Source organism: Aquarana catesbeiana, linkage group LG01 (assembly GCF_042186555.1).
Source record: "Aquarana catesbeiana isolate 2022-GZ linkage group LG01, ASM4218655v1, whole genome shotgun sequence".
In the NCBI taxonomy this organism is placed as follows: domain Eukaryota; kingdom Metazoa; phylum Chordata; class Amphibia; order Anura; family Ranidae; genus Aquarana; species Aquarana catesbeiana.
In genome coordinates, this window is record NC_133324.1 from 17355665 (window position 1) to 17383021 (window position 27357).

The 27357-nt window shown below is 41.0% G+C and overlaps 14 non-coding genes across 14 annotated transcripts; all 14 read left to right on the plus strand.

Moving 5' to 3' along the window:
- The first annotated feature begins 965 nt into the window (after positions 1-965).
- TRNAT-CGU (transfer RNA threonine (anticodon CGU)) lies at positions 966-1037 on the plus strand. Its single transcript has one exon. It is a non-coding gene; the product is annotated as a tRNA-Thr (tRNA).
- A 1732-nt stretch (positions 1038-2769) lies between these two features.
- On the plus strand, positions 2770-2841 carry TRNAT-CGU (transfer RNA threonine (anticodon CGU)). The gene has a single exon. It is a non-coding gene; the product is annotated as a tRNA-Thr (tRNA).
- Positions 2842-6430: 3589 nt separating this feature from the next.
- TRNAT-UGU (transfer RNA threonine (anticodon UGU)) lies at positions 6431-6502 on the plus strand. Its single transcript has one exon. It is a non-coding gene; the product is annotated as a tRNA-Thr (tRNA).
- Positions 6503-8290: 1788 nt separating this feature from the next.
- Positions 8291-8362, plus strand: TRNAT-CGU (transfer RNA threonine (anticodon CGU)). Its single transcript has one exon. It is a non-coding gene; the product is annotated as a tRNA-Thr (tRNA).
- Positions 8363-10140: 1778 nt separating this feature from the next.
- TRNAT-CGU (transfer RNA threonine (anticodon CGU)) lies at positions 10141-10212 on the plus strand. Its single transcript has one exon. It is a non-coding gene; the product is annotated as a tRNA-Thr (tRNA).
- Positions 10213-11943: 1731 nt separating this feature from the next.
- TRNAT-CGU (transfer RNA threonine (anticodon CGU)) lies at positions 11944-12015 on the plus strand. Its single transcript has one exon. It is a non-coding gene; the product is annotated as a tRNA-Thr (tRNA).
- Positions 12016-13803: 1788 nt separating this feature from the next.
- TRNAT-CGU (transfer RNA threonine (anticodon CGU)) lies at positions 13804-13875 on the plus strand. Its single transcript has one exon. It is a non-coding gene; the product is annotated as a tRNA-Thr (tRNA).
- A 1779-nt stretch (positions 13876-15654) lies between these two features.
- Positions 15655-15726, plus strand: TRNAT-CGU (transfer RNA threonine (anticodon CGU)). The gene has a single exon. It is a non-coding gene; the product is annotated as a tRNA-Thr (tRNA).
- A 1732-nt stretch (positions 15727-17458) lies between these two features.
- Positions 17459-17530, plus strand: TRNAT-CGU (transfer RNA threonine (anticodon CGU)). The gene has a single exon. It is a non-coding gene; the product is annotated as a tRNA-Thr (tRNA).
- Positions 17531-19317: 1787 nt separating this feature from the next.
- TRNAT-CGU (transfer RNA threonine (anticodon CGU)) lies at positions 19318-19389 on the plus strand. Its single transcript has one exon. It is a non-coding gene; the product is annotated as a tRNA-Thr (tRNA).
- Positions 19390-21169: 1780 nt separating this feature from the next.
- On the plus strand, positions 21170-21241 carry TRNAT-CGU (transfer RNA threonine (anticodon CGU)). The gene has a single exon. It is a non-coding gene; the product is annotated as a tRNA-Thr (tRNA).
- Positions 21242-22973: 1732 nt separating this feature from the next.
- On the plus strand, positions 22974-23045 carry TRNAT-CGU (transfer RNA threonine (anticodon CGU)). Its single transcript has one exon. It is a non-coding gene; the product is annotated as a tRNA-Thr (tRNA).
- Positions 23046-24833: 1788 nt separating this feature from the next.
- TRNAT-CGU (transfer RNA threonine (anticodon CGU)) lies at positions 24834-24905 on the plus strand. Its single transcript has one exon. It is a non-coding gene; the product is annotated as a tRNA-Thr (tRNA).
- A 1780-nt stretch (positions 24906-26685) lies between these two features.
- Positions 26686-26757, plus strand: TRNAT-CGU (transfer RNA threonine (anticodon CGU)). The gene has a single exon. It is a non-coding gene; the product is annotated as a tRNA-Thr (tRNA).
- Positions 26758-27357: the final 600 nt, after the last annotated feature.

Consider the following 27357-nt stretch of genomic DNA (forward strand, 5'->3'; position numbering starts at 1 on the left):
TGCGTGGCCAGCGGGAATGATCGCCGATGGCCACCCGCGATTGCAGGCATGAAAGCTGCAACGAGGATTTGTGTGTGTAAACCCTGTTCTGACAGGGGAGGAGAAACAGATCGTCTGTTCCTACTAAGTAGGAACAGCGATCTGGCTCCACCTACAGTCAGTCACATCCCCTAACAGTTTGAAACACTCCTAGGGAACACATTTAACCCCTTGATTGCCCCCTAGTGTTAACCCCTTTCCTACCAGTGACATTTACACAGCAATTAATGCATTTTTATAGCTCTGATCGCTGTGTAAATGTCGCTGGTCCTAAAAATGTGTCCGATGTGTCCTCCGCAATGTCGCAGTCCCGCTAAAAAATCGCAGATCGCCGCCATTACTGGTAAAAAAAAAAAAAAGAATAATAAAAATGCCATAAAACTAACCCCTATTTTGTAGACGCTATAACTTTTGCGCAAACCAATCAATATATGCTTATTGCGATTTTTTTTTTACCAAAAATATGTAGAAGAATACATATCGGCCTAAACTGAGGAAAAAATGTGTTTTTTATATATTTTTTGGGGATATTTATTATAAAAAAAGTAAAAAATATTGCTTTTTTTCAAAATTGTCTGTCTTTTTCTGTTTATAGCGCAAAATATAAAAACCGCAGAGGTGATCAAATACCACCAAAAGAAAGCTCTATTTGTGGGGGAAAAAGGGATGTAAATTTTGTTTGGGTACAACGTCGCATGACCACGCAATTGTCAGTTAAACGACGCAGTGCTGAATCGCAAAAAGTGCTCTGGTCAGGAAAAGGGGTAAAATCTTCTGGGGCTGAAGCGGTTAAGAAATAGACCCAGGTCTTCGTCTGTGACCTTATCTCTTCCACTTTACTAAATATCGTCTTTGAAATCAAACAATGGATGGAAGATTCTCATTGTGTTCTCACAGGATGACATAACACTGTGAGTCCAATAGAGGGCGCAGTGGCCAAGTGGTAAGGCGTTGGTCTCGTAAACCAAAGATTGTGGGTTCAATCCCCATCTGTGCCTCAATCTTTATACCCAACCTAATCTACTGAGTGCTATAAACATTGGTGGTAACAATAATCTGAGTGAGCTCAGCTTCTTTCTATAAGAATTATAAGACCACAGATGACTAGTCCCAAATGTACTGGAGAGAAAGAGCAAAGACTGAGGCTTTACTACAATACAAGAATTAGGTTACAGCAGTGCAAGTACAGCCAGCAGAAGGATATTAATAATCATGGATATTAGGTGTAATTGGAGTATGCCTAACTTTTATTTTATCTGGAGAGGGAGGTGTGGATAATGTGAGTGATATAACGTGAGGTGGTTTAGGTGTACACTGTACTGCACTTAGGTTCTTTTACAGCAGTACAAAAAAACAAACACAAATAAAAGGTTCTCATGCCAAACATAACTTGTGTGCATTCTCACAGGGTGACATACAAAGCTGTGCCCTACAGAGGGCGCAGTGGCCAAGTGTTAAGGCGTTGGTCTCGTAAATCAGATCATGGGTTCAATCCCCATCTGTGTATCAATCTTTATATCCAACCGAACGCTGTAAACATTTGTGATTATGGATGAATAGTGAGCCATTTCACACCTCTTTTAGTTTGTAAGGACATTTGTTCAGACTGGAACAACAAATACCAATTAACCACTTCCCTACCGGCTTCTATACATATACGGCGGCAGGATGGCTTTCCTGCACGAATCGCCGTATATGTACGATGCTCCTTTTAAGAGCCATAGCAGGCATGCCCGCTGCACGGCGGGGGGGACTTGATGTGCGTGGCCAGCGGGAACGATCGCCGACGGCCACCGGCGATTGCAGGCATGAGAGCTGCAACGAGGATTTGTGTGTGTAAACCCTGTTCTGACAGGGGAGGAGAAACAGATCGTCTGTTCCTACTAAGTAGGAACAGCGATCTGGCTCCACCTACAGTCAGTCACATCCCCTAACATTTTGAAACACTCCCAGGGAACACATTTAACTCCTTGATTGCCCGCTAGTGTTAACCCCTTCCCTACCAGTGACATTTACACAGCAATTAATGCATTTTTATAGCTCTGATCGCTGTGTAAATGTCGCTGGTCCTAAAAATGTGTCCGATGTGTCCTCCGCAATGTCGCAGTCCCGCTAAAAAATCGCAGATCGCCGCCATTACTGGTAAAAAAAAAAAAGAATAATAAAAATGCCATAAAACTATCCCCTATTTTGTAAATGCTATAACTTTTGCGCAAACCAATCAATATATGCTTATTGCAATTTTTTTTTACCAAAAATATGTAGAAGAATACATATCGGCCTAAACTGAGGAAAAAATTTGTTTTTTATATATTTTTTGGGGATATTTATTATAGAAAAAAGTAAAAAATATTGCTTTTTTTCAAAATTGTCTGTCTTTTTCTGTTTATAGCGCAAAACATAAAAACCGCAGAGGTGATCAAATACCACCAAAAGAAAGCTCTATTTGTGGGGAAAAAAGGGATGTAAATTGTGTTTGGGTACAACGTCGCATGACCACGCAATTGTCAGTTAAACAACACAGTGCTGAATCTCAAAAAGTGCTCTGGTCAGGAAAGGGGGTAAAATGTTCTGGGGCTGAAGCGGTTAAAAAATAGACCCAGGTCTTCGTCATTGACCTTATCTCTTATCTCTTCCACTTTACTAAATATCGTCTTTGAAATCAAACAATGGATGGAAGATTCACATTGTGTTCTCACAGGATGACATAACACTGTCAGTCCAATAGAGGGCGCAGTGGCCAAGTGGTAAGGCGTTGGTCTCGTAAACCAAAGATCGTGGGTTCAATCCCCATCTGTGCCTCAATCTTTATACCTAATCTACTGAGTGCTATAAACATTTGTGTTAACGATAATCTGTGTGAGCTCAGCTTCTTTCTATAAGAATTATAAGACCACAGATGACATAACAGTGTAAAATTGGTCAGCAACAGAACAATTATACTGAGCAAGACTAGTCCCAAATGTACTGGAGAGAAAGAGCAAAGACTGAGGCTTTACTACAAGAATTAGGTTACAGCAGTGCAAGTACAGCCAGCAGAAGGATATTAATAATCGTGGATATTAGGTGTAATTGGAGTATGCCTAACTTTTATTTTATCTGGAGAGGGAGGTGTGGATAATGTGAGTGATATAACGTGAGGTGGTTTAGGTGTACACTGTACTGCACTTAGGTTCTTTTACAGCAGTACAAAAAAACAAACACAAATAAAAGGTTCTCATGCCAAACATAACTTGTGTGAATTCTCACAGGGTGACATACAAAGCTGTGCCCTACAGAGGGCGCAGTGGCCAAGTGTTAAGGCGTTGGTCTCGTAAATCAGATCATGGGTTCAATCCTCATCTGTGTATCAATCTTTATATCCAACCGAACGCTGTAAACATTTGAGATTATGGATGAATAGTGACCCATTTCACACCTCTTTTAGTTAGGTTTTTCTTCCAATTGTAAGGACATTTGTTCAGACTGGAACAACAAATACATATTAACCACTTCCCTACCGGCTTCTATACATATACGGCGGCAGGATGGCTTTCCTGCACGAATCGCCATACATGTACGATGCTCCTTTTAAGAGCCACAGCAGGCATGCCCGCTACACGGCGGGGGAACTTGATGTGCGTGGCCAGCGGGAACGATCTCCGACGGCCACCCGCGATTGCAGGCATGAGAGCTGCAACAAGGATTTGTGTGTGTAAACCCTGTTCTGACAGGGGAGGAGAAACAGATCGTCTGTTCCTACTAAGTAGGAACAGCGATCTGGCTCCACCTACAGTCAGTCACATCCCCTAACAGTTTGAAACACTCCTAGGGAACACATTTAACCCCTTGATTGCCCCCTAGTGTTAACCCCTTTCCTACCAGTGACATTTACACAGCAATTAATGCATTTTTATAGCTCTGATCGCTGTGTAAATGTCGCTGGTCCTAAAAATGTGTCCGATGTGTCCTCCGCAATGTCGCAGTCCCGCTAAAAAATCGCAGATCGCCGCCATTACTGGTAAAAAAAAAAAAAAGAATAATAAAAATGCCATAAAACTAACCCCTATTTTGTAGACGCTATAACTTTTGCGCAAACCAATCAATATATGCTTATTGCGATTTTTTTTTTACCAAAAATATGTAGAAGAATACATATCGGCCTAAACTGAGGAAAAAATGTGTTTTTTATATATTTTTTGGGGATATTTATTATAAAAAAAGTAAAAAATATTGCTTTTTTTCAAAATTGTCTGTCTTTTTCTGTTTATAGCGCAAAATATAAAAACCGCAGAGGTGATCAAATACCACCAAAAGAAAGCTCTATTTGTGGGGGAAAAAGGGATGTAAATTTTGTTTGGGTACAACGTCGCATGACCACGCAATTGTCAGTTAAACGACGCAGTGCTGAATCGCAAAAAGTGCTCTGGTCAGGAAAAGGGGTAAAATCTTCTGGGGCTGAAGCGGTTAAAAAATAGACCCAGGTCTTCGTCTGTGACCTTATCTCTTCCACTTTACTAAATATCGTCTTTGAAATCAAACAATGGATGGAAGATTCTCATTGTGTTCTCACAGGATGACATAACACTGTGAGTCCAATAGAGGGCGCAGTGGCCAAGTGGTAACGCGTTGGTCTCGTAAACCAAAGATTGTGGGTTCAATCCCCATCTGTCCCTCAATCTTTATACCCAACCTAATCTACTGAGTGCTATAAACATTTGTGGTAACAATAATCTGAGTGAGCTCAGCTTCTTTCTATAAGAATTATAAGACCACAGATGACTAGTCCCAAATGTACTGGAGAGAAAGAGCAAAGACTGAGGCTTTACTACAATACAAGAATTAGGTTGCAGCAGTGCAAGTACAGCCAGCAGAAGGATATTAATAATCGTGGATATTAGGTGTAACTGGTGTATGCTTAACTTTTATTTTATCTGGAGAGGTACAGTAGGTGTGGATAATGTGAGTGATATAACGTGAGGTGGTTTAGGTGTACACTGTACTGCACTTAGGTTCTTTTACAGCAGTACAAAAAAACAAACACAAATAAAAGGTTCTCATGCCAAACATAACTTGTGTGCATTCTCACAGGGTGACATACAAAGCTGTGCCCTACAGAGGGTGCAGTGGCCAAGTGTTAAGGCGTTGGTCTCGTAAATCAGATCATGGGTTCAATCCCCATCTGTGTATCAATCTTTATATCCAACCGAACGCTGTAAACATTTGTGATTATGGATGAATAGTGAGCCATTTCACACCTCTTTTAGTTTGTAAGGACATTTGTTCAGACTGGAACAACAAATACCAATTAACCACTTCCCTACCGGCTTCTATACATATACGGCGGCAGGATGGCATTCCTGCACGAATCGCCGTATATGTACGATGCTCCTTTTAAGAGCCATAGCAGGCATGCCCGCTGCACGGCGGGGAGGACTTGATGTGCGTGGCCAGCGGGAACGATTGCCGACGGCCACCCGCGATTGCAGGCATGAGAGCTGCAACGAGGATTTGTGTGTGTAAACCCTGTTCTGACAGGGGAGGAGAAACAGATCGTCTGTTCCTACTAAGTAGGAACAGCGATCTGGCTCCACCTACAGTCAGTCACATCCCCTAACATTTTGAAACACTCCCAGGGAACACATTTAACTCCTTGATTGCCCCCTAGTGTTAACCCCTTCCCTACCAGTGACATTTACACAGCAATTAATGCATTTTTATAGCTCTGATCGCTGTGTAAATGTCGCTGGTCCTAAAAATGTGTCCGATGTGTCCTCCGCAATGTCGCAGTCCCGCTAAAAAATCGCAGATCGCCGCCATTACTGGTAAAAAAAAAAAGAATAATAAAAATGCCATAAAACTATCCCCTATTTTGTAAATGCTATAACTTTTGCGCAAACCAATCAATATATGCTTTTTGCAATTTTTTTTTACCAAAAATATGTAGAAGAATACATATCGGCCTAAACTGAGGAAAAAATGTGTTTTTTATATATGTTTTGGGGATATTTATTATAGAAAAAAGTAAAAAATATTGCTTTTTTTCAAAATTGTCTGTCTTTTTCTGTTTATAGCGCAAAACATAAAAACCACAGAGGTGATCAAATACCACCAAAAGAAAGCTCTATTTGTGGGGAAAAAAGGGATGTAAATTGTGTTTGGGTACAACGTCGCATGACCACGCAATTGTCAGTTAAACAACACAGTGCTGAATCTCAAAAAGTGCTCTGGTCAGGAAAGGGGGTAAAATGTTCTGGGGCTGAAGCGGTTAAAAAATAGACCCAGGTCTTCGTCATTGACCTTATCTCTTATCTCTTCCACTTTACTAAATATCGTCTTTGAAATCAAACAATGGATGGAAGATTCACATTGTGTTCTCACAGGATGACATAACACTGTCAGTCCAATAGAGGGCGCAGTGGCCAAGTGGTAAGGCGTTGGTCTTGTAAACCAAAGATCGTGGGTTCAATCCCCATCTGTGCCTCAATCTTTATACCTCATCTACTGAGTGCTATAAACATTTGTGGTAACGATAATCTGTGTGAGCTCAGCTTCTTTCTATAAGAATTATAAGACCACAGATGACATAACAGTGTAAAATTGGTCAGCAACAGAACAATTATACTGAGCAAGACTAGTCCCAAATGTACTGGAGAGAAAGAGCAAAGACTGAGGCTTTACTACAAGAATTAGGTTACAGCAGTGCAAGTACAGCCAGCAGAAGGATATTAATAATCGTGGATATTAGGTGTAAATGGAGTATGCCTAACTTTTATTTTATCTGGAGAGGGAGGTGTGGATAATGTGAGTGATATAACGTGAGGTGGTTTAGGTGTACACTGTACTGCACTTAGGTTCTTTTACAGCAGTACAAAAAAACAAACACAAATAAAAGGTTCTCATGCCAAACATAACTTGTGTGAATTCTCACAGGGTGACATACAAAGCTGTGCCCTACAGAGGGCGCAGTGGCCAAGTGTTAAGGCGTTGGTCTCGTAAATCAGATCATGGGTTCAATCCTCATCTGTGTATCAATCTTTATATCCAACCGAACGCTGTAAACATTTGAGATTATGGATGAATAGTGACCCATTTCACACCTCTTTTAGTTAGGTTTTTCTTCCAATTGTAAGGACATTTGTTCAGACTGGAACAACAAATACCAATTAACCACTTCCCTACCGGCTTCTATACATATACGGCGGCAGGATGGCTTTCCTGCACGAATCGCCATATATGTACGATGCTCCTTTTAAGAGCCACAGCAGGCATGCCCGCTACACGGCGGGGGAACTTGATGTGCGTGGCCAGCGGGAACGATCTCCGACGGCCACCCGCGATTGCAGGCATGAGAGCTGCAACAAGGATTTGTGTGTGTAAACCCTGTTCTGACAGGGGAGGAGAAACAGATCGTCTGTTCCTACTAAGTAGGAACAGCGATCTGGCTCCACCTACAGTCAGTCACATCCCCTAACAGTTTGAAACACTCCTAGGGAACACATTTAACCCCTTGATTGCCCCCTAGTGTTAACCCCTTCCCTACCAGTGACATTTACACAGCAATTAATGCATTTTTATAGCTCTGATCGCTGTGTAAATGTCGCTGGTCCTAAAAATGTGTCCGATGTGTCCTCCGCAATGTCGCAGTCCCGCTAAAAAATCGCAGATTGCCGCCATTACTGGTAAAAAAAAAAAAAGAATAATAAAAATGCCATAAAACTATCCCCTATTTTGTAAATGCTATAACTTTTGCGCAAACCAATCAATATATGCTTATTGCAATTTTTTTTTTACCAAAAATATGTAGAAGAATACATATCGGCCTAAACTGAGGAAAAAATGTGTTTTTTATATATTTTTTGGGGATATTTATTATAGAAAAAAGTAAAAAATATTGCTTTTTTTCAAAATTGTCTGTCGTTTTCTGTTTATAGCGCAAAATATAAAAACCGCAGAGGTGATCAAATACCACCAAAAGATAGCTCTATTTGTGGGGGAAAAAGGGATGTAAATTTTGTTTGGGTACAACGTCGCATGACCACGCAATTGTCAGTTAAACAACACAGTGCTGAATCTCAAAAAGTGCTCTGGTCAGGAAAGGGGGTAAAATGTTCTGGGGCTGAAGCGGTTAAAAAATAGACCCAGGTCTTCGTCTGTGACCTTATCTCTTATCTCTTCCACTTTACTAAATATCGTCTTTGAAATCAAACAATGGATGGAAGATTCACATTGTGTTCTCACAGGATGACATAACACTGTTAGTCCAATAGAGGGCGCAGTGGCCAAGTAGTAAGGCGTTGGTCTCGTAAACCAAAGATCGTGGGTTCAATCCCCATCTGTGCCTCAATCTTTATACCTAATCTACTGAGTGCTATAAACATTTGTGGTAACGATAATCTGTGTGAGCTCAGCTTCTTTCTATAAGAATTATAAGACCACAGATGACATAACAGTGTAAAATTGGTCAGCAACAGAACAATTATACTGAGCAAGACTAGTCCCAAATGTACTGGAGAGAAAGAGCAAAGACTGGGGCTTTACTACAAGAATTAGGTTACAGCAGTGCAAGTGCAACCAGCAGCAGGATATTAATAAGCATGGATATTAGGTGTAACTAGTGTATGCCTAACTTTTATTTTATCTGGAGAGGGAGGTGTGGATAATGTGAGTGATATAACATGAGGTGGTTTAGGTGTACACTGTACTGCACTTAGGTTCTTTTACAGCAGTACAAAAAAACAAACACAAATAAAAGGTTCTCATGCCAAACATAACTTGTGTGCATTCTCACAGGGTGACATACATAGCTGTGCCCTACAGAGGGCGCAGTGGCCAAGTGGTAAGGCGTTGGTCTCATAAATCAGATCATGGGTTCAATCCCCATCTGTGTATCAATCTTTATATCCAACCGAAGCTGTAAACATTTGTGATTATGGATGAATAGTGAGCCATTTCACACCTCTTTTAGTTAGGTTTTTCCTCCAATTGTAAGGACATTTGTTCAGACTGGAACAACAAATACCAATTAACCACTTCCCTACCGGCTTCTATACATAAACAGCGGCAGGATCGCTTTCCTGCACGAATCGCCGTATATGTACGATGCTCCTTTTAAGAGCCACAGCAGGCATGCCCGCTGCACGGCGGGGGGACTTGATGTGCGTGGCCAGCGGGAATGATCGCCGATGGCCACCCGCGATTGCAGGCATGAAAGCTGCAACGAGGATTTGTGTGTGTAAACCCTGTTCTGACAGGGGAGGAGAAACAGATCGTCTGTTCCTACTAAGTAGGAACAGCGATCTGGCTCCACCTACAGTCAGTCACATCCCCTAACAGTTTGAAACACTCCTAGGGAACACATTTAACCCCTTGATTGCCCCCTAGTGTTAACCCCTTTACTACCAGTGACATTTACACAGCAATTAATGCATTTTTATAGCTCTGATCGCTGTGTAAATGTCGCTGGTCCTAAAAATGTGTCCGATGTGTCCTCCGCAATGTCGCAGTCCCGCTAAAAAATCGCAGATCGCCGCCATTACTGGTAAAAAAAAAAAAAGAATAATAAAAATGCCATAAAACTAACCCCTATTTTGTAGACGCTATAACTTTTGCGCAAACCAATCAATATATGCTTATTGCGAATTTTTTTTTACCAAAAATATGTAGAAGAATACATATCGGCCTAAACTGAGGAAAAAATGTGTTTTTTATATATTTTTTGGGGATATTTATTATAAAAAAAGTAAAAAATATTGCTTTTTTTCAAAATTGTCTGTATTTTTCTGTTTATAGCGCAAAATATAAAAACCGCAGAGGTGATCAAATACCACCAAAAGAAAGCTCTATTTGTGGGGGAAAAAGGGATGTAAATTTTGTTTGGGTACAACGTCGCATGACCACGCAATTGTCAGTTAAACGACGCAGTGCTGAATCGCAAAAAGTGCTCTGGTCAGGAAAAGGGTAAAATCTTCTGGGGCTGAAGCGGTTAAAAAATAGACCCAGGTCTTCGTCTGTGACCTTATCTCTTCCACTTTACTAAATATCGTCTTTGAAATCAAACAATGGATGGAAGATTCTCATTGTGTTCTCAAAGGATGACATAACACTGTCAGTCCAATAGAGGGCGCAGTGGCCAAGTGGTAAGGTGTTGGTCTCGTAAACCAAAGATTGTGGGTTCAATCCCCATCTGTGCCTCAATCTTTATACCCAACCTAATCTACTGAGTGCTATAAACATTTGTGGTAACAATAATCTGAGTGAGCTCAGCTTCTTTCTATAAGAATTATAAGACCACAGATGACTAGTCCCAAATGTACTGGAGAGAAAGAGCAAAGACTGAGGCTTCACTACAATACAAGAATTAGGTTACAGCAGTGCAAGTACAGCCAGCAGAAGGATATTAATAATCGTGGATATTAGGTGTAACTGGTGTATGCCCAACTTTTATTTTATCTGGAGAGGGAGGTGTGGATAATGTGAGTGATATAACGTGAGGTGGTTTAGGTGTACACTGTACTGCACTTAGGTTCTTTTACAGCAGTACAAAAAAACAAACACAAATAAAAGGTTCTCATGCCAAACATAACTTGTGTGCATTCTCACAGGGTGACATACAAAGCTGTGCCCTACAGAGGGCGCAGTGGCCAAGTGTTAAGGCGTTGGTCTCGTAAATCAGATCATGGGTTCAATCCCCATCTGTGTATCAATCTTTATATCCAACCGAAGCTGTAAACATTTGTGATTATGGATGAATAGTGAGCCATTTCACACCTCTTTTAGTTTGTAAGGACATTTGTTCAGACTGGAACAACAAATACCAATTAACCACTTCCCTACCGGCTTCTATACATATACGGCGGCAGGATGGCTTTCCTGCACGAATCGCCGTATATGTACGATGCTCCTTTTAAGAGCCATAGCAGGCATGCCCGCTGCACGGCGGGGGGGACTTGATGTGCGTGGCCAGCGGGAACGATCGCCGACGGCCACCCGCGATTGCAGGCATGAGAGCTGCAACGAGGATTTGTGTGTGTAAACCCTGTTCTGACAGGGGAGGAGAAACAGATCGTCTGTTCCTACTAAGTAGGAACAGCGATCTGGCTCCACCTACAGTCAGTCACATCCCCTAACATTTTGAAACACTCCCAGGGAACACATTTAACTCCTTGATTGCCCCCTAGTGTTAACCCCTTCCCTACCAGTGACATTTACACAGCAATTAATGCATTTTTATAGCTCTGATCGCTGTGTAAATGTCGCTGGTCCTAAAAATGTGTCCGATGTGTCCTCCGCAATGTCGCAGTCCCGCTAAAAAATCGCAGATCGCCGCCATTACTGGTAAAAAAAAAAAAGAATAATAAAAATGCCATAAAACTATCCCCTATTTTGTAAATGCTATAACTTTTGCGCAAACCAATCAATATATGCTTTTTGCAATTTTTTTTTACCAAAAATATGTAGAAGAATACATATCGGCCTAAACTGAGGAAAAAATTTGTTTTTTATATATTTTTTGGGGATATTTATTATAGAAAAAAGTAAAAAATATTGCTTTTTTTCAAAATTGTCTGTCTTTTTCTGTTTATAGCGCAAAACATAAAAACCACAGAGGTGATCAAATACCACCAAAAGAAAGCTCTATTTGTGGGGAAAAAAGGGATGTAAATTGTGTTTGGGTACAACGTCGCATGACCACGCAATTGTCAGTTAAACAACACAGTGCTGAATCTCAAAAAGTGCTCTGGTCAGGAAAGGGGGTAAAATGTTCTGGGGCTGAAGCGGTTAAAAAATAGACCCAGGTCTTCGTCATTGACCTTATCTCTTATCTCTTCCACTTTACTAAATATCGTCTTTGAAATCAAACAATGGATGGAAGATTCACATTGTGTTCTCACAGGATGACATAACACTGTCAGTCCAATAGAGGGCGCAGTGGCCAAGTGGTAAGGCGTTGGTCTCGTAAACCAAAGATCGTGGGTTCAATCCCCATCTGTGCCTCAATCTTTATACCTCATCTACTGACTGCTATAAACATTTGTGGTAACGATAATCTGTGTGAGCTCAGCTTCTTTCTATAAGAATTATAAGACCACAGATGACATAACAGTGTAAAATTGGTCAGCAACAGAACAATTATACTGAGCAAGACTAGTCCCAAATGTACTGGAGAGAAAGAGCAAAGACTGAGGCTTTACTACAAGAATTAGGTTACAGCAGTGCAAGTACAGCCAGCAGAAGGATATTAATAATCGTGGATATTAGGTGTAAATGGAGTATGCCTAACTTTTATTTTATCTGGAGAGGGAGGTGTGGATAATGTGAGTGATATAACGTGAGGTGGTTTAGGTGTACACTGTACTGCACTTAGGTTCTTTTACAGCAGTACAAAAAAACAAACACAAATAAAAGGTTCTCATGCCAAACATAACTTGTGTGAATTCTCACAGGGTGACATACAAAGCTGTGCCCTACAGAGGGCGCAGTGGCCAAGTGTTAAGGCGTTGGTCTCGTAAATCAGATCATGGGTTCAATCCTCATCTGTGTATCAATCTTTATATCCAACCGAACGCTGTAAACATTTGAGATTATGGATGAATAGTGACCCATTTCACACCTCTTTTAGTTAGGTTTTTCTTCCAATTGTAAGGACATTTGTTCAGACTGGAACAACAAATACCAATTAACCACTTCCCTACCGGCTTCTATACATATACGGCGGCAGGATGGCTTTCCTGCACGAATCGCCATATATGTACGATGCTCCTTTTAAGAGCCACAGCAGGCATGCCCGCTACACGGCGGGGGAACTTGATGTGCGTGGCCAGCGGGAACGATCTCCGACGGCCACCCGCGATTGCAGGCATGAGAGCTGCAACAAGGATTTGTGTGTGTAAACCCTGTTCTGACAGGGGAGGAGAAACAGATCGTCTGTTCCTACTAAGTAGGAACAGCGATCTGGCTCCACCTACAGTCAGTCACATCCCCTAACAGTTTGAAACACTCCTAGAGAACACATTTAACCCCTTGATTGCCCCCTAGTGTTAACCCCTTCCCTACCAGTGACATTTACACAGCAATTAATGCATTTTTATAGCTCTGATCGCTGTGTAAATGTCGCTGGTCCTAAAAATGTGTCCGATGTGTCCTCCGCAATGTCGCAGTCCCGCTAAAAAATCGCAGATTGCCGCCATTACTGGTAAAAAAAAAAAAAGAATAATAAAAATGCCATAAAACTATCCCCTATTTTGTAAATGCTATAACTTTTGCGCAAACCAATCAATATATGCTTATTGCAATTTTTTTTTTACCAAAAATATGTAGAAGAATACATATCGGCCTAAACTGAGGAAAAAATGTGTTTTTTATATATTTTTTGGGGATATTTATTATAGAAAAAAGTAAAAAATATTGCTTTTTTTCAAAATTGTCTGTCGTTTTCTGTTTATAGCGCAAAATATAAAAACCGCAGAGGTGATCAAATACCACCAAAAGATAGCTCTATTTGTGGGGGAAAAAGGGATGTAAATTTTGTTTGGGTACAACGTCGCATGACCACGCAATTGTCAGTTAAACAACACAGTGCTGAATCTCAAAAAGTGCTCTGGTCAGGAAAGGGGGTAAAATGTTCTGGGGCTGAAGCGGTTAAAAAATAGACCCAGGTCTTCGTCTGTGACCTTATCTCTTATCTCTTCCACTTTACTAAATATCGTCTTTGAAATCAAACAATGGATGGAAGATTCACATTGTGTTCTCACAGGATGACATAACACTGTTAATCCAATAGAGGGCGCAGTGGCCAAGTAGTAAGGCGTTGGTCTCGTAAACCAAAGATCGTGGGTTCAATCCCCATCTGTGCCTCAATCTTTATACCTAATCTACTGAGTGCTATAAACATTTGTGGTAACGATAATCTGTGTGAGCTCAGCTTCTTTCTATAAGAATTATAAGACCACAGATGACATAACAGTGTAAAATTGGTCAGCAACAGAACAATTATACTGAGCAAGACTAGTCCCAAATGTACTGGAGAGAAAGAGCAAAGACTGGGGCTTTACTACAAGAATTAGGTTACAGCAGTGCAAGTGCAACCAGCAGCAGGATATTAATAAGCATGGATATTAGGTGTAACTAGTGTATGCCTAACTTTTATTTTATCTGGAGAGGGAGGTGTGGATAATGTGAGTGATATAACATGAGGTGGTTTAGGTGTACACTGTACTGCACTTAGGTTCTTTTACAGCAGTACAAAAAAACAAACACAAATAAAAGGTTCTCATGCCAAACATAACTTGTGTGCATTCTCACAGGGTGACATACATAGCTGTGCCCTACAGAGGGCGCAGTGGCCAAGTGGTAAGGCGTTGGTCTCATAAATCAGATCATGGGTTCAATCCCCATCTGTGTATCAATCTTTATATCCAACCGAAGCTGTAAACATTTGTGATTATGGATGAATAGTGAGCCATTTCACACCTCTTTTAGTTAGGTTTTTCCTCCAATTGTAAGGACATTTGTTCAGACTGGAACAACAAATACCAATTAACCACTTCCCTACCGGCTTCTATACATAAACAGTGGCAGGATCGCTTTCCTGCACGAATCGCCGTATATGTACGATGCTCCTTTTAAGAGCCACAGCAGGCATGCCCGCTGCACGGCGGGGGGACTTGATGTGCGTGGCCAGCGGGAATGATCGCCGATGGCCACCCGCGATTGCAGGCATGAAAGCTGCAACGAGGATTTGTGTGTGTAAACCCTGTTCTGACAGGGGAGGAGAAACAGATCGTCTGTTCCTACTAAGTAGGAACAGCGATCTGGCTCCACCTACAGTCAGTCACATCCCCTAACAGTTTGAAACACTCCTAGGGAACACATTTAACCCCTTGATTGCCCCCTAGTGTTAACCCCTTTACTACCAGTGACATTTACACAGCAATTAATGCATTTTTATAGCTCTGATCGCTGTGTAAATGTCGCTGGTCCTAAAAATGTGTCCGATGTGTCCTCCGCAATGTCGCAGTCCCGCTAAAAAATCGCAGATCGCCGCCATTACTGGTAAAAAAAAAAAAAGAATAATAAAAATGCCATAAAACTAACCCCTATTTTGTAGACGCTATAACTTTTGCGCAAACCAATCAATATATGCTTATTGCGAATTTTTTTTTACCAAAAATATGTAGAAGAATACATATCGGCCTAAACTGAGGAAAAAATGTGTTTTTTATATATTTTTTGGGGATATTTATTATAAAAAAAGTAAAAAATATTGCTTTTTTTCAAAATTGTCTGTATTTTTCTGTTTATAGCGCAAAATATAAAAACCGCAGAGGTGATCAAATACCACCAAAAGAAAGCTCTATTTGTGGGGGAAAAAGGGATGTAAATTTTGTTTGGGTACAACGTCGCATGACCACGCAATTGTCAGTTAAACGACGCAGTGCTGAATCGCAAAAAGTGCTCTGGTCAGGAAAAGGGGTAAAATCTTCTGGGGCTGAAGCGGTTAAAAAATAGACCCAGGTCTTCGTCTGTGACCTTATCTCTTCCACTTTACTAAATATCGTCTTTGAAATCAAACAATGGATGGAAGATTCTCATTGTGTTCTCACAGGATGACATAACACTGTGAGTCCAATAGAGGGCGCAGTGGCCAAGTGGTAAGGTGTTGGTCTCGTAAACCAGAGATTGTGGGTTCAATCCCCATCTGTGCCTCAATCTTTATACCCAACCTAATCTACTGAGTGCTATAAACATTTGTGGTAACAATAATCTGAGTGAGCTCAGCTTCTTTCTATAAGAATTATAAGACCACAGATGACTAGTCCCAAATGTACTGGAGAGAAAGAGCAAAGACTGAGGCTTCACTACAATACAAGAATTAGGTTACAGCAGTGCAAGTACAGCCAGCAGAAGGATATTAATAATCGTGGATATTAGGTGTAACTGGTGTATGCCCAACTTTTATTTTATCTGGAGAGGGAGGTGTGGATAATGTGAGTGATATAACGTGAGGTGGTTTAGGTGTACACTGTACTGCACTTAGGTTCTTTTACAGCAGTACAAAAAAACAAACACAAATAAAAGGTTCTCATGCCAAACATAACTTGTGTGCATTCTCACAGGGTGACATACAAAGCTGTGCCCTACAGAGGGCGCAGTGGCCAAGTGTTAAGGCGTTGGTCTCGTAAATCAGATCATGGGTTCAATCCCCATCTGTGTATCAATCTTTATATCCAACCGAACGCTGTAAACATTTGTGATTATGGATGAATAGTGAGCCATTTCACACCTCTTTTAGTTTGTAAGGACATTTGTTCAGACTGGAACAACAAATACCAATTAACCACTTCCCTACCGGCTTCTATACATATACGGCGGCAGGATGGCTTTCCTGCACGAATCGCCGTATATGTACGATGCTCCTTTTAAGAGCCATAGCAGGCATGCCCGCTGCACGGCGGGGGGGACTTGATGTGCGTGGCCAGCGGGAACGATCGCCGACGGCCACCGGCGATTGCAGGCATGAGAGCTGCAACGAGGATTTGTGTGTGTAAACCCTGTTCTGACAGGGGAGGAGAAACAGATCGTCTGTTCCTACTAAGTAGGAACAGCGATCTGGCTCCACCTACAGTCAGTCACATCCCCTAACATTTTGAAACACTCCCAGGGAACACATTTAACTCCTTGATTGCCCCCTAGTGTTAACCCCTTCCCTACCAGTGACATTTACACAGCAATTAATGCATTTTTATAGCTCTGATCGCTGTGTAAATGTCGCTGGTCCTAAAAATGTGTCCGATGTGTCCTCCGCAATGTCGCAGTCCCGCTAAAAAATCGCAGATCGCCGCCATTACTGGTAAAAAAAAAAAAGAATAATAAAAATGCCATAAAACTATCCCCTATTTTGTAAATGCTATAACTTTTGCGCAAACCAATCAATATATGCTTTTTGCAATTTTTTTTTACCAAAAATATGTAGAAGAATACATATCGGCCTAAACTGAGGAAAAAATTTGTTTTTTATATATTTTTTGGGGATATTTATTATAGAAAAAAGTAAAAAATATTGCTTTTTTTCAAAATTGTCTGTCTTTTTCTGTTTATAGCGCAAAACATAAAAACCACAGAGGTGATCAAATACCACCAAAAGAAAGCTCTATTTGTGGGGAAAAAAGGGATGTAAATTGTGTTTGGGTACAACGTCGCATGACCACGCAATTGTCAGTTAAACAACACAGTGCTGAATCTCAAAAAGTGCTCTGGTCAGGAAAGGGGGTAAAATGTTCTGGGGCTGAAGCGGTTAAAAAATAGACCCAGGTCTTCGTCATTGACCTTATCTCTTATCTCTTCCACTTTACTAAATATCGTCTTTGAAATCAAACAATGGATGGAAGATTCACATTGTGTTCTCACAGGATGACATAACACTGTCAGTCCGATAGAGGGCGCAGTGGCCAAGTGGTAAGGCGTTGGTCTCGTAAACCAAAGATCGTGGGTTCAATCCCCATCTGTGCCTCAATCTTTATACCTAATCTACTGAGTGCTATAAACATTTGTGGTAACGATAATCTGTGTGAGCTCAGCTTCTTTCTATAAGAATTATAAGACCACAGATGACATAACAGTGTAAAATTGGTCAGCAACAGAACAATTATACTGAGCAAGACTAGTCCCAAATGTACTGGAGAGAAAGAGCAAAGACTGAGGCTTTACTACAAGAATTAGGTTACAGCAGTGCAAGTACAGCCAGCAGAAGGATATTAATAATCGTGGATATTAGGTGTAATTGGAGTATGCCTAACTTTTATTTTATCTGGAGAGGGAGGTGTGGATAATGTGAGTGATATAACGTGAGGTGGTTTAGGTGTACACTGTACTGTACTTAGGTTCTTTTACAGCAGTACAAAAAAACAAACACAAATAAAAGGTTCTCATGCCAAACATAACTTGTGTGAATTCTCACAGGGTGACATACAAAGCTGTGCCCTACAGAGGGCGTGGTGGCCAAGTGTTAAGGCGTTGGTCTCGTAAATCAGATCATGGGTTCAATCCCCATCTGTGTATCAATCTTTATATCCAACCGAACGCTGTAAACATTTGAGATTATGGATGAATAGTGACCCATTTCACACCTCTTTTAGTTAGGTTTTTCTTCCAATTGTAAGGACATTTGTTCAGACTGGAACAACAAATACCAATTAACCACTTCCCTACCGGCTTCTATACATATACGGCGGCTGGATGGCTTTCCTGCACGAATCGCCATATATGTACGATGCTCCTTTTAAGAGCCACAGCAGGCATGCCCGCTACACGGCGGGGGAACTTGATGTGCGTGGCCAGCGGGAACGATCTCCGACGGCCACCCGCGATTGCAGGCATGAGAGCTGCAACAAGCATTTTTGTGTGTAAACCCTGTTCTGACAGGGGAGGAGAAACAGATCGTCTGTTCCTACTAAGTAGGAACAGCGATCTGGCTCCACCTACAGTCAGTCACATCCCCTAACAGTTTGAAACACTCCTAGGGAACACATTTAACCCCTTGATTGCCCCCTAGTGTTAACCCCTTCCCTACCAGTGACATTTACACAGCAATTAATGCATTTTTATAGCTCTGATCGCTGTGTAAATGTCGCTGGTCCTAAAAATGTGTCTGATGTGTCCTCCGCAATGTCGCAGTCCCGCTAAAAAATCGCAGATTGCCGCCATTACTGGTAAAAAAAAAAAAGAATAATAAAAATGCCATAAAACTATCCCCTATTTTGTAAATGCTATAACTTTTGCGCAAACCAATCAATATATGCTTATTGCAATTTTTTTTTTACCAAAAATATGTAGAAGAATACATATCGGCCTAAACTGAGGAAAAAATGTGTTTTTTATATATTTTTTGGGGATATTTATTATAGAAAAAAGTAAAAAATATTGCTTTTTTTCAAAATTGTCTGTCTTTTTCTGTTTATGGCGCAAAATATAAAAACCGCAGAGGTGATCAAATACCACCAAAAGATAGCTCTATTTGTGGGGGAAAAAGGGATGTAAATTTTGTTTGGGTACAACGTCGCATGACCACGCAATTGTCAGTTAAACAACACAGTGCTGAATCTCAAAAAGTGCTCTGGTCAGGAAAGGGGGTAAAATGTTCTGGGGCTGAAGCGGTTAAAAAATAGACCCAGGTCTTCGTCTGTGACCTTATCTCTTATCTCTTCCACTTTACTAAATATCGTCTTTGAAATCAAACAATGGATGGAAGATTCACATTGTGTTCTCACAGGATGACATAACACTGTTAGTCCAATAGAGGGCGCAGTGGCCAAGTGGTAAGGTGTTGGTCTCGTAAACCAAAGATCGTGGGTTCAATCCCCATCTGTGCCTCAATCTTTATACCTAATCTACTGAGTGCTATAAACATTTGTGGTAACGATAATCTGTGTGAGCTCAGCTTCTTTCTATAAGAATTATAAGACCACAGATGACATAACAGTGTAAAATTGGTCAGCAACAGAACAATTATACTGAGCAAGACTAGTCCCAAATGTACTGGAGAGAAAGAGCAAAGACTGGGGCTTTACTACAAGAATTAGGTTACAGCAGTGCAAGTGCAACCAGCAGCAGGATATTAATAAGCATGGATATTAGGTGTAACTAGTGTATGCCTAACTTTTATTTTATCTGGAGAGGGAGGTGTGGATAATGTGAGTGATATAACATGAGGTGGTTTAGGTGTACACTGTACTGCACTTAGGTTCTTTTACAGCAGTACAAAAAAACAAACACAAATAAAAGGTTCTCATGCCAAACATAACTTGTGTGCATTCTCACAGGGTGACATACATAGCTGTGCCCTACAGAGGGCGCAGTGGCCAAGTGGTAAGGCGTTGGTCTCATAAATCAGATCATGGGTTCAATCCCCATCTGTGTATCAATCTTTATATCCAACCGAAGCTGTAAACATTTGTGATTATGGATGAATAGTGAGCCATTTCACACCTCTTTTAGTTAGGTTTTTCCTCCAATTGTAAGGACATTTGTTCAGACTGGAACAACAAATACCAATTAACCACTTCCCTACCGGCTTCTATACATAAACAGCGGCAGGATCGCTTTCCTGCACGAATCGCCGTATATGTACGATGCTCCTTTTAAGAGCCACAGCAGGCATGCCCGCTGCACGGCGGGGGGACTTGATGTGCGTGGCCAGCGGGAATGATCGCCGATGGCCACCCGCGATTGCAGGCATGAAAGCTGCAACGAGGATTTGTGTGTGTAAACCCTGTTCTGACAAGGGAGGAGAAACAGATCGTCTGTTCCTACTAAGTAGGAACAGCGATCTGGCTCCACCTACAGTCAGTCACATCCCCTAACAGTTTGAAACACTCCTAGGGAACACATTTAACCCCTTGATTGCCCCCTAGTGTTAACCCCTTTCCTACCAGTGACATTTACACAGCAATTAATGCATTTTTATAGCTCTGATCGCTGTGTAAATGTCGCTGGTCCTAAAAATGTGTCCGATGTGTCCTCCGCAATGTCGCAGTCCCGCTAAAAAATCGCAGATCGCCGCCATTACTGGTAAAAAAAAAAAAAGAATAATAAAAATGCCATAAAACTAACCCCTATTTTGTAGACGCTATAACTTTTGCGCAAACCAATCAATATATGCTTATTGCGATTTTTTTTTTACCAAAAATATGTAGAAGAATACATATCGGCCTAAACTGAGGAAAAAATGTGTTTTTTATATATTTTTTGGGGATATTTATTATAAAAAAAGTAAAAAATATTGCTTTTTTTCAAAATTGTCTGTCTTTTTCTGTTTATAGCGCAAAATATAAAAACCGCAGAGGTGATCAAATACCACCAAAAGAAAGCTCTATTTGTGGGGGAAAAAGGGATGTAAATTTTGTTTGGGTACAACGTCGCATGACCACGCAATTGTCAGTTAAACGACGCAGTGCTGAATCGCAAAAAGTGCTCTGGTCAGGAAAAGGGGTAAAATCTTCTGGGGCTGAAGCGGTTAGAAAAATAGACCCAGGTCTTCGTCTGTGACCTTATCTCTTCCACTTTACTAAATATCGTCTTTGAAATCAAACAATGGATGGAAGATTCTCATTGTGTTCTCACAGGATGACATAACACTGTGAGTCCAATAGAGGGCGCAGTGGCCAAGTGGTAAGGCGTTGGTCTCGTAAACCAAAGATTGTGGGTTCAATCCCCATCTGTGCCTCAATCTTTATACCCAACCTAATCTACTGAGTGCTATAAACATTGGTGGTAACAATAATCTGAGTGAGCTCAGCTTCTTTCTATAAGAATTATAAGACCACAGATGACTAGTCCCAAATGTACTGGAGAGAAAGAGCAAAGACTGAGGCTTTACTACAATACAAGAATTAGGTTACAGCAGTGCAAGTACAGCCAGCAGAAGGATATTAATAATCATGGATATTAGGTGTAATTGGAGTATGCCTAACTTTTATTTTATCTGGAGAGGGAGGTGTGGATAATGTGAGTGATATAACGTGAGGTGGTTTAGGTGTACACTGTACTGCACTTAGGTTCTTTTACAGCAGTACAAAAAAACAAACACAAATAAAAGGTTCTCATGCCAAACATAACTTGTGTGCATTCTCACAGGGTGACATACAAAGCTGTGCCCTACAGAGGGCGCAGTGGCCAAGTGTTAAGGCGTTGGTCTCGTAAATCAGATCATGGGTTCAATCCCCATATGTGTATCAATCTTTATATCCAACCGAACGCTGTAAACATTTGTGATTATGGATGAATAGTGAGCCATTTCACACCTCTTTTAGTTTGTAAGGACATTTGTTCAGACTGGAACAACAAATACCAATTAACCACTTCCCTACCGGCTTCTATACATATACGGCGGCAGGATGGCTTTCCTGCACGAATCGCCGTATATGTACGATGCTCCTTTTAAGAGCCATAGCAGGCATGCCCGCTGCACGGCGGGGGGGACTTGATGTGCGTGGCCAGCGGGAACGATCGCCGACGGCCACCGGCGATTGCAGGCATGAGAGCTGCAACGAGGATTTGTGTGTGTAAACCCTGTTCTGACAGGGGAGGAGAAACAGATCGTCTGTTCCTACTAAGTAGGAACAGCGATCTGGCTCCACCTACAGTCAGTCACATCCCCTAACATTTTGAAACATACCCAGGGAACACATTTAACTCCTTGATTGCCCCCTAGTGTTAACCCCTTCCCTACCAGTGACATTTACACAGCAATTAATGCATTTTTATAGCTCTGATCGCTGTGTAAATGTCGCTGGTCCTAAAAATGTGTCCGATGTGTCCTCCGCAATGTCGCAGTCCCGCTAAAAAATCGCAGATCGCCGCCATTACTGGTAAAAAAAAAAAAGAATAATAAAAATGCCATAAAACTATCCCCTATTTTGTAAATGCTATAACTTTTGCGCAAACCAATCAATATATGCTTATTGCAATTTTTTTTTACCAAAAATATGTAGAAGAATACATATCGGCCTAAACTGAGGAAAAAATTTGTTTTTTATATATTTTTTGGGGATATTTATTATAGAAAAAAGTAAAAAATATTGCTTTTTTTCAAAATTGTCTGTCTTTTTCTGTTTATAGCGCAAAACATAAAAACCGCAGAGGTGATCAAATACCACCAAAAGAAAGCTCTATTTGTGGGGAAAAAAGGGATGTAAATTGTGTTTGGGTACAACGTCGCATGACCACGCAATTGTCAGTTAAACAACACAGTGCTGAATCTCAAAAAGTGCTCTGGTCAGGAAAGGGGGTAAAATGTTCTGGGGCTGAAGCGGTTAAAAAATAGACCCAGGTCTTCGTCATTGACCTTATCTCTTATCTCTTCCACTTTACTAAATATCGTCTTTGAAATCAAACAATGGATGGAAGATTCACATTGTGTTCTCACAGGATGACATAACACTGTCAGTCCAATAGAGGGCGCAGTGGCCAAGTGGTAAGGCGTTGGTCTCGTAAACCAAAGATCGTGGGTTCAATCCCCATCTGTGCCTCAATCTTTATACCTAATCTACTGAGTGCTATAAACATTTGTGGTAACGATAATCTGTGTGAGCTCAGCTTCTTTCTATAAGAATTATAAGACCACAGATGACATAACAGTGTAAAATTGGTCAGCAACAGAACAATTATACTGAGCAAGACTAGTCCCAAATGTACTGGAGAGAAAGAGCAAAGACTGAGGCTTTACTACAAGAATTAGGTTACAGCAGTGCAAGTACAGCCAGCAGAAGGATATTAATAATCGTGGATATTAGGTGTAATTGGAGTATGCCTAACTTTTATTTTATCTGGAGAGGGAGGTGTGGATAATGTGAGTGATATAACGTGAGGTGGTTTAGGTGTACACTGTACTGCACTTAGGTTCTTTTACAGCAGTACAAAAAAACAAACACAAATAAAAGGTTCTCATGCCAAACATAACTTGTGTGAATTCTCACAGGGTGACATACAAAGCTGTGTGCTACAGAGGGCGTAGTGGCCAAGTGTTAAGGCGTTGGTCTCGTAAATCAGATCATGGGTTCAATCCTCATCTGTGTATCAATCTTTATATCCAACCGAACGCTGTAAACATTTGAGATTATGGATGAATAGTGACCCATTTCACACCTCTTTTAGTTAGGTTTTTCTTCCAATTGTAAGGACATTTGTTCAGACTGGAACAACAAATACATATTAACCACTTCCCTACCGGCTTCTATACATATACGGCGGCAGGATGGCTTTCCTGCACGAATCGCCATATATGTACGATGCTCCTTTTAAGAGCCACAGCAGGCATGCCCGCTACACGGCGGGGGAACTTGATGTGCGTGGCCAGCGGGAACGATCTCCGACGGCCACCCGCGATTGCAGGCATGAGAGCTGCAACAAGGATTTGTGTGTGTAAACCCTGTTCTGACAGGGGAGGAGAAACAGATCGTCTGTTCCTACTAAGTAGGAACAGCGATCTGGCTCCACCTACAGTCAGTCACATCCCCTAACAGTTTGAAACACTCCTAGGGAACACATTTAACCCCTTGATTGCCCCCTAGTGTTAACCCCTTCCCTACCAGTGACATTTACACAGCAATTAATGCATTTTTATAGCTCTGATCGCTGTGTAAATGTCGCTGGTCCTAAAAATGTGTCCGATGTGTCCTCCGCAATGTCGCAGTCCCGCTAAAAAATCGCAGATTGCCGCCATTACTGGTAAAAAAAAAAAAAGAATAATAAAAATGCCATAAAACTATCCCCTATTTTGTAAATGCTATAACTTTTGCGCAAACCAATCAATATATGCTTATTGCAATTTTTTTTTTACCAAAAATATGTAGAAGAATACATATCGGCCTAAACTGAGGAAAAAATGTGTTTTTTATATATTTTTTGGGGATATTTATTATAGAAAAAAGTAAAAAATATTGCTTTTTTTCAAAATTGTCTGTCTTTTTCTGTTTATAGCGCAAAATATAAAAAACGCAGAGGTGATCAAATACCACCAAAAGATAGCTCTATTTGTGGGGGAAAAAGGGATGTAAATTTTGTTTGGGTACAACGTCGCATGACCACGCAATTGTCAGTTAAACAACACAGTGCTGAATCTCAAAAAGTGCTCTGGTCAGGAAAGGGGGTAAAATGTTCTGGGGCTGAAGCGGTTAAAAAATAGACCCAGGTCTTCGTCTGTGACCTTATCTCTTATCTCTTCCACTTTACTAAATATCGTCTTTGAAATCAAACAATGGATGGAAGATTCACATTGTGTTCTCACAGGATGACATAACACTGTTAGTCCAATAGAGGGCGCAGTGGCCAAGTGGTAAGGTGTTGGTCTCGTAAACCAAAGATCGTGGGTTCAATCCCCATCTGTGCCTCAATCTTTATACCTAATCTACTGAGTGCTATAAACATTTGTGGTAACGATAATCTGTGTGAGCTCAGCTTCTTTCTATAAGAATTATAAGACCACAGATGACATAACAGTGTAAAATTGGTCAGCAACAGAACAATTATACTGAGCAAGACTAGTCCCAAATGTACTGGAGAGAAAGAGCAAAGACTGGGGCTTTACTACAAGAATTAGGTTACAGCAGTGCAAGTGCAACCAGCAGCAGGATATTAATAAGCATGGATATTAGGTGTAACTAGTGTATGCCTAACTTTTATTTTATCTGGAGAGGGAGGTGTGGATAATGTGAGTGATATAACATGAGGTGGTTTAGGTGTACACTGTACTGCACTTAGGTTCTTTTACAGCAGTACAAAAAAACAAACACAAATAAAAGGTTCTCATGCCAAACATAACTTGTGTGCATTCTCACAGGGTGACATACATAGCTGTGCCCTACAGAGGGCGCAGTGGCCAAGTGGTAAGGCGTTGGTCTCATAAATCAGATCATGGGTTCAATCCCCATCTGTGTATCAATCTTTATATCCAACCGAAGCTGTAAACATTTGTGATTATGGATGAATAGTGAGCCATTTCACACCTCTTTTAGTTAGGTTTTTCCTCCAATTGTAAGGACATTTGTTCAGACTGCAACAACAAATACCAATTAACCACTTCCCTACCGGCTTCTATACATAAACAGCGGCAGGATCGCTTTCCTGCACGAATCGCCGTATATGTACGATGCTCCTTTTAAGAGCCACAGCAGGCATGCCCGCTGCACGGCGGGGGGACTTGATGTGCGTGGCCAGCGGGAATGATCGCCGATGGCCACCCGCGATTGCAGGCATGAAAGCTGCAACGAGGATTTGTGTGTGTAAACCCTGTTCTGACAAGGGAGGAGAAACAGATCGTCTGTTCCTACTAAGTAGGAACAGCGATCTGGCTCCACCTACAGTCAGTCACATCCCCTAACAGTTTGAAACACTCCTAGGGAACACATTTAACCCCTTGATTGCCCCCTAGTGTTAACCCCTTTCCTACCAGTGACATTTACACAGCAATTAATGCATTTTTATAGCTCTGATCGCTGTGTAAATGTCGCTGGTCCTAAAAATGTGTCCGATGTGTCCTCCGCAATGTCGCAGTCCCGCTAAAAAATCGCAGATCGCCGCCATTACTGGTAAAAAAAAAAAAAAGAATAATAAAAATGCCATAAAACTAACCCCTATTTTGTAGACGCTATAACTTTTGCGCAAACCAATCAATATATGCTTATTGCGATTTTTTTTTTACCAAAAATATGTAGAAGAATACATATCGGCCTAAACTGAGGAAAAAATGTGTTTTTTATATATTTTTTGGGGATATTTATTATAAAAAAAGTAAAAAATATTGCTTTTTTTCAAAATTGTCTGTCTTTTTCTGTTTATAGCGCAAAATATAAAAACCGCAGAGGTGATCAAATACCACCAAAAAAAAGCTCTATTTGTGGGGGAAAAAGGGATGTAAATTTTGTTTGGGTACAACGTCGCATGACCACGCAATTGTCAGTTAAACGACGCAGTGCTGAATCGCAAAAAGTGCTCTGGTCAGGAAAAGGGGTAAAATCTTCTGGGGCTGAAGCGGTTAAAAAATAGACCCAGGTCTTCGTCTGTGACCTTATCTCTTCCACTTTACTAAATATCGTCTTTGAAATCAAACAATGGATGGAAGATTCTCATTGTGTTCTCACAGGATGACATAACACTGTGAGTCCAATAGAGGGTGCAGTGGCCAAGTGGTAAGGCATTGGTCTCGTAAACCAAAGTTTGTGGGTTCAATCCCCATCTGTGCCTCAATCTTTATACCCAACCTAATCTACTGAGTGCTATAAACATTGGTGGTAACAATAATCTGAGTGAGCTCAGCTTCTTTCTATAAGAATTATAAGACCACAGATGACTAGTCCCAAATGTACTGGAGAGAAAGAGCAAAGACTGAGGCTTTACTACAATACAAGAATTAGGTTACAGCAGTGCAAGTACAGCCAGCAGAAGGATATTAATAATCATGGATATTAGGTGTAATTGGAGTATGCCTAACTTTTATTTTATCTGGAGAGGGAGGTGTGGATAATGTGAGTGATATAACGTGAGGTGGTTTAGGTGTACACTGTACTGCACTTAGGTTCTTTTACAGCAGTACAAAAAAACAAACACAAATAAAAGGTTCTCATGCCAAACATAACTTGTGTGCATTCTCACAGGGTGACATACAAAGCTGTGCCCTACAGAGGGCGCAGTGGCCAAGTGTTAAGGCGTTGGTCTCGTAAATCAGATCATGGGTTCAATCCCCATATGTGTATCAATCTTTATATCCAACCGAACGCTGTAAACATTTGTGATTATGGATGAATAGTGAGCCATTTCACACCTCTTTTAGTTTGTAAGGACATT